Genomic DNA, 7,137 nt, shown 5'->3' with positions numbered 1-7,137 from the left:
GAGAGGGCAAGTAGGAGGTTCTTAGCCGGCTACTGAAAGAATACGTCGAAAGCCGAGTCTTTATCTTAGGTGGATTGACGCTTTTTGACATTAAAAATGAAATACCAGAAAATGGGTTTATTCTGGAATAGCAGAGAATTGCAATTCCGGACGGGCAAGCTACAGCAAAAATCATAGGCAAGTCCACCAAACAAAGGAGAGGAACAGTTATTTTATAGAGGAAAAGGAGGTAGTTGGGAGGGATTGTTTTGAAGAAAAGTCCTTTGGAGAAAAGTGAAAGCTCAGAGCGATGAGAGTTTCTCATTGGCTGAGTTGCTGGGGTAGTGGATTTCTTGTAGGAGATGCAATGCCCATCTCTTCTTGTTGAGGCCTGTGATTGATGATTCTTTCCTGTCGATTCTTCTGTTGGGGTCAGTTTTTCCTGTAATTGACATGGAGTGGTACTGCCTGAGAGCTCCCCTTTCAGGCCGCCCTACTCCATTTGAGTGAGGTTTTCCTTTATTTTCACGCTCCAGAAGACGACCTGAAATATTGGTGTGAGTGCAAGCAGTTTATTTGACAGGTAGAGGATGGGTAAGTGAGACAGGGGAGGGATGGAAACCAACACAGAGTGCATCCATGAGCCAGAGTACCCCTGTGAGCAATGGTGGCTCAGTCCTGTGGGGAACTCTGGGAGATTGTGTAGAAATCACCTCCAAACTGTCCCACACAAGGGCTGATGAAGCTGAGATAGTTATATGTCATCTCTGGTTCCTCAGTGTTGAGGGCTATTGTAAGGGCCTTAAAGCTGTAGCGTTTTCAGCCTGCCTCATGGGCAGATCTGAGGCAGAGTCTGTAGTTGGGAAGAAGCCAGCCATCAGCATATGGGCATGGTGAGTGCCCAGGCAAAGTGGTGGGGTAGAGACAGCATTCACCAGAGTCCTGTTTTTAATGCATCCAAAGCAGTGCTCTGCACATCACAGGCATTGTTTTGGAACATCTCTGGAAATGATTGCCTTGTCCTATGAAAATAGCTTTAAAAAAAAAATTCTATTTGGTGGTCTTACCAAGTGGTATAATAGCTGACCTGTAAAATAACTCTCAACAATTCCTACCTCCTGGGCTTCCCTGGTGGCGCAGTGGTTGAGAGTCCGCCTGCCGATGCAGGGGACACGGGTTCGTGCCCCGGTCCGGGAAGATCCCACATGCCGCGGAGCGGCTGGGCTCGTGAGCCATGGCTGCTGAGCCTGCGCATCCGGAGCCTGTGCTCCGCAACGGGAGAGGCCACAACAGTGAGAGGCCCACAAAAAACAACAACAACAACAAAAAAAACAATTCCTACCTCCTGGTAGTCACACCCTTGTGTAGTCCCCTTCCACTTTGTACCAAGGCAGATTTGTGAGACTAATAGTGTACAGTAGAAGTGATGTCTTATAACTGCTGAGATTAAAAGGACACCTCAGCTTCTGTCTTGGAGGTGCTCATGCTCTTTCTCTCAAATAACTTACTCTGGAAAAGTTAGTTGCCATGTCATTGAGGACACTGAGATAGCCTATGAAGAGGCCCATGTAGCAAGGAACTGAGATCTCCTGCCAACAGCCAGGGAGGAACTGATGCATTCTTGTATCAAGGGGTCATCTTGAAAGCAGATCCTGTACCCTAGTTAAACCTTAAGATGACTGCAACCATATGAGGGACTCAGAACCACCCAGCTAGCAGATCCTTGACCTTCATATAATGTGTAAGCTATTAAATATTTGTTTTTAGCTGCTGAGTTTGGGAGTAACTTGTTATGCAGCAATCGGTAACTTGGATGCTGTGGTAAAAATGCTATAATTGACGTCTCTGGATTCCTTAAACAAGTTCCTAAACTTGTGAGATTGTTCTTTCAAATCAGAGGGGATTATTAGCAATTTCCTCTTCTGCATGATAGAGAAATTAAAGGCCCATGGCTCTGCTACATACTTAAAATTTAGCAAAGAGTTTAAGAGTCTTGCTTCACTTGAATTAATACAAGTGGTTTATGTGACAGTGCCTTGAAGTGATTATAGTAATTAACAAAAATGACCATTTAGAGAGTGCCCGTTACATGCCTGGCCTGTTGCTGGCCTTCTCACTTCAAGGGCTACCCTCATTCTAGCGCCAGTCATAAAGGCAGAAGGAAAGAGAGCCTTGGAATGTCTTATGCTGGGAATTAAATGCTCTGTTTCAGAAATGACACGTATCATTTCCTCTCACTGCTCACTGAGTAGTCACCCAACCACATGATAGAAATACAATCTTACCATAAGCTTGGAATGGGGAGAGCTAGAAATATTTAAGGAACAACCTTAAAGATGTCCACAAACACTATGAGAACAATGTTATCATCACCATCCTAAAGAAAATGCACTATAGAGGTGAGGTGTCCAATCCATAATCACTCAGCTAGTAAGTAAAAAAGAAGGACTCTGGGCCAGGTATGTCTATTTTATACGAAGGTAAAGGATCATTACCATTATTGTTAAATTTTTTACTTCAGTATATTTAAGACACTGAATTAGGGAACAAAGAGAAGACTGAGGTCTCCAATAAAAATAAAGGATACTCAAGATGTTGAGGTCTGGTGGGGGGTGGAGTACACAAGGAAAGAGAAAATGGGAAAAAGAAGAGTGTTTACAAAAGAGTATACACTGTAGGATTCAATTTATGTGAAGCTCAAGAACAGGCAAAACAAATCTGTTGAGTTATAAATCAGAACGCAGTTGATTCTAGTGACTGTTGAATTCTCTGAAGAGAATTCCCTGGGGTGAAGAAAGTGTTCTATATGTTGTTTTGGGTGGTGGTTTCAAGAGTTGTCAAGACTCATCAAATTAAACACTTAATGATTTGTGCATTTATTATATGTAAATTGTACCTTAAATTTTTGAAGAAAAAGAGTGTTCAGGGTATTGAGTGATCGTGTGGTCTAGGGAAAAGAGAGAGGAATGGAAGAAGAACTGACAGCACTTTACTATAGTCTGTGGAAAGATGAGACCCTGGCAAGGCCATCATGAACACTTACGGCTTTTGGCAGTGCCCCCTCTAGGCAGAGGAATTAGAGAAAGGAGCCTTCAAGGATTTGTGGTTTGGCAAATTAAAGGCTCTGGGCTAACCCAGCCTGCACTGACCATCAGCTCTTATTTATTCCCTCAGCTGATAGGTCTCAGCCTGTTGAACCAGATGTGGTGGCCCTCTACACTGTCATCATTTAAAGGGATACCGGGCCCCAAATGTGGCCTAAAAGGAGGCATAGCTCTTCCCTGTTCTGGAGCAGAAAGGACTGTGCCCTGACCTGAGTAGGAATAGGGCTCTGCCCTTGCATGAGTGAAGACTGTTCCGGATCTAGATAGGATGTGACGGATGTGACTGTCCCCTGGATCAAGATAGATCTTGAGAGTAGCCTGGCATGAGCTGAGGCTGCACCCCATCCTGTCCTGTCTGGAGCCAGGGATGGTGGTGCTGGTGGTAACTGGCGATACAAGTCTCAAAGTATAATTTTCAAAAAGTTGAAAATTAGAGTTCTTACAGATATTCAGAGATACACTTAACTTACTAATGAGGGAACTAGCAGGATTGGAAATTTGGTTCAAAGTAAGTAAGTATTTAGTCAGTGGAGTAAAGACTCTTGGAATAAGATTGCAATGTTAGATACAAAACTAATGTCCTACACGGCAGTAAAACCATAACCTTTAAGGTTATCTTCTCTTCACAGAATCAGTTTGCATCTATAACAGACAAATATATGAAATGTACCAACTGTCTCCAAGTTAACATTTATCTATATAGTCTTCATCCTAATTAGTAGTAAAAAGCCCATCAAACAAAGTTACATTCTGCTAGAGCAGTGGGTTCTCAAACTGTTGCAGTTTTAATCCCCAGGGCACATTAGGCAATCTCTGGAGATGACTTAGGGGGAGGGGAGGTGCTACTGTCATGTGGTGGATAGAGGCCAGGGATGTTTTCCACCATACAGAGGACAACCTTGCACAAAAAGAGTTATCTGGCCCAAAATGTGAACAGTGCTGAGTTTAGGGAACTTTTCTCTAAAATGATTTGTTAGACTTTGGGTGGGTTTGTTAGACCATGCTCTAGCATGACTTTGAAAAGGCACACAGGATATTTTCCTTTGATAATTTTTCTTAACACAAAATTGGGGAAATGTTGATAATTGTTGGATCTGAGTAATGAATACATGGTGATTAATCTTTTCTCTCTATTTTTGTGTATGTTTGCTTTTCATTTTTCTTTTCTATATTAAAAGGTAAAAAGAAAAAAACAGTAGATTCTGGTCTTTTGCTTATGGTCAGTGCCATGTACCAGTGACCACAGCTAAAGCTCATGTTTAGACATAATATTTAAGTTTAAATATGTTTCTCTTTTACGACTTGGTTCCTTTACCCTGCGCATCTCCCAAGTCCAGGGGCTGTCAATTCTAGCTACATCTTAAATTCACCCAGATTTTTAAAATTCTAATGATTGGGATCCACTCTCAGCAATTCTGGCGTGCTTTTCCTGGGGTAAGTTTCTTTTTTTCTTTATTCTTTTTTTTTCCTTTGTGAAGTTTATCAGATATGGGACATTATGGACTCACAACCCGAATCAGTCAATTCAGGAACTTCACACTATGAACTTGGTTTGAGGTGGGCTTGATGGGTAGTATCTTGCAGGGCAAATGAGAATACACTCTGAGGGAGGGCATACCTATATTACGCCTATGCCTCCACACATAATGTTTTCAGGGACAGGGACCAGCCAGCTGTCACAGATAATCAGTCATGCAAGGGAACAGAACCACATGAGTGAGACCCTGCAGAAACAATAGTCAGTATAAACAGTTCCATCTACTCTAGGCTGTGCGCCCGCCCTGCCCCTATTACAATGCTAAATGAAGTAAGTCAGACAGAGAAAGACAAATATCATATGATATCACTTATATGTGGAATCTAAAAAAATGATACAAATAAACGTATTTATAAAACAGAAACAACTCACAGACATAGAAAACAATCTTATGGTTACCAAAGGGGAAGAGGGGGAGGGATAAATTAGAAGTTTGGGGTTAACAGATATACACTACTATATATAAAATAAACAAGGATCTACTGTATAGCACAGGGAAATATATTCAATATCTTGTAATAACCTATATCGGAAAGGAATCTGAAAAAGAACATCTATCTATCTATATGTATGAGTGTATATGTATGTATGTGTGTGTGTATACATATACATATATATATATGAAAAACTGAATTACTTTGATGTACACCTGAAACGAATACATTGTAAATCAACTATACTTAAATTAAAAAATTAAAATTTTAAAAATGAAATTACATGATTCTGAAACAAAATTATCTTAGGGAACAATTAGATGATAACTGATTGGACCAAACCAATGAAAAATGGCATCTCTTTGATCAAATGGGAGCCAAGGCATAATTAATTAACTGGAAGGCAAGCCACCACCAAAAGCTGTATTTGTTTTTTACTGCTGCATAACCGACCACAAACTTAACAGCTCAAGAGCATATCCATATATTAGCTCACAATTCTGTAGGTCAGAAGTCTGGCATGGCATGCTTGGTTCTCTGCTCTGGGTATCAAAAGGCTGAAATAGGGGCTTCCCTGGTGGCACAGTGGTTGAGAGTCCGCCTGCCGATGCGGGGGACACGGGTTCGTGCCCCGGTCCGGGAAGATTCCACATGCCGCGGAGCGGCTGGGCCCGTGAGCCATGGCCGCTGAGCCTGCGCGTCCGGAGCCTGTGCTCCGCAACAGGAGAGACCTCAACAATGAGAGGCCCGCGTACGGACTGCAAAAAAAAAAAAAAAAAAAAAAAAAGGCTGAAATCAAGGTGGTGGCCAGGCTGAGTTCCCATTTTGAAGGGTCTGAGGGAAAACCCACTTCCAAACTCATTCTTGTTGTAGACAGAATTTAGTCCTTATGTTATGGTTGCAGGACAGAGATCTCTGTTTCCTTGCTGGCTGTCAGCCAGCAGCCACTCTCAGCAGCTAGAGGCCACTCTCAGGTTCCATCCATATGGCCAAGGGCCCAGGAAACAGTAAATAAGAAACTATTTGAGGGACTTCCCTCGTGGTCCAGTGGGTAAGACTCCGCACTCCCAATGCAGTGGGCGTGGGTTCGATCCCTGGTTAGGGAACTAGATCCCATGTGCATGCTGCAACTAAGAAGTCTGCGTGCTGCAAATAAAGATCCCACATGCCATAACTAAAGATCCCACATGCCGCATGAAGACCCCGTGTGCTGCAACTAAAATCCGGCGCAGCCAAAATAAATAAATAAATATTTTTTAAAAAACAAACTATTTGAGCACATGGGAATCATCTTAAATTTTCTGTGCCACAGTTTCTGCATCTTTAAAATGGTTATAATAATTAAATTGACATAGTTATTAAGTATGTTAACAAAATGAAAAAGAAAGATCCTTAAAGGCTGCCCACTCCCACATTTTAAGTTTTTATTATGGCCATACCCCACTTCCAGTTATGTTTATCCCAAATCATCACACTTCATACTTAAAAATGAGTGTATTTTTTTTTAGTTTATGCAAGTCATACCACAATAAAGCTAATTTAAAGCATACAGCCTGGATACAAAAGTAACTACACCTAGTATATAAAAAGATATAAACGATTTGAGTTTTGGCAAAGGAAGCTGTTATAGAAGAAAAATTATCCAAATGAGGATTTTCATGACATTCAAATAACTGAAAGAAAGGACTCAACAGATAGGTTGAACAGAGATTAGACATGGGGGAGGAAAAATGTTAGCCAAGTGGAAGAGATGACATGAATTCCAGAATAGAGTATGAGGAGAAAATGATAGAGAATTAAGACCTAATACAAGCACAAGGTATACAGTACCTTGTAAAAGTCTCACATTTTTGAAATTGAGATACTAAAAGGTAACAAGACAGAGAAAGCTCAGACTTTTGGAGATTCCAAAACTGACAGATGACACCAAGGCACAATTTTAAGATGCACTTAGAACCCCAAGAGGACTAACAACAACAAAACTCCTAACTAGGATCGTAAAAAGGAAATTTGCTGAAGGCAAAAAACAAGATCTTAGAAGCTTCCAGAAAAATAAGAATGGCCTTCAAAGGAGCAAACATTG

This window comes from Pseudorca crassidens, chromosome 20, assembly GCF_039906515.1.
Source record: "Pseudorca crassidens isolate mPseCra1 chromosome 20, mPseCra1.hap1, whole genome shotgun sequence".
Taxonomy (NCBI): Eukaryota; Metazoa; Chordata; class Mammalia; order Artiodactyla; family Delphinidae; genus Pseudorca; species Pseudorca crassidens.
The sequence above is the reverse complement of the archived record's forward strand: the minus strand, read 5'-3'. Positions refer to the sequence as shown.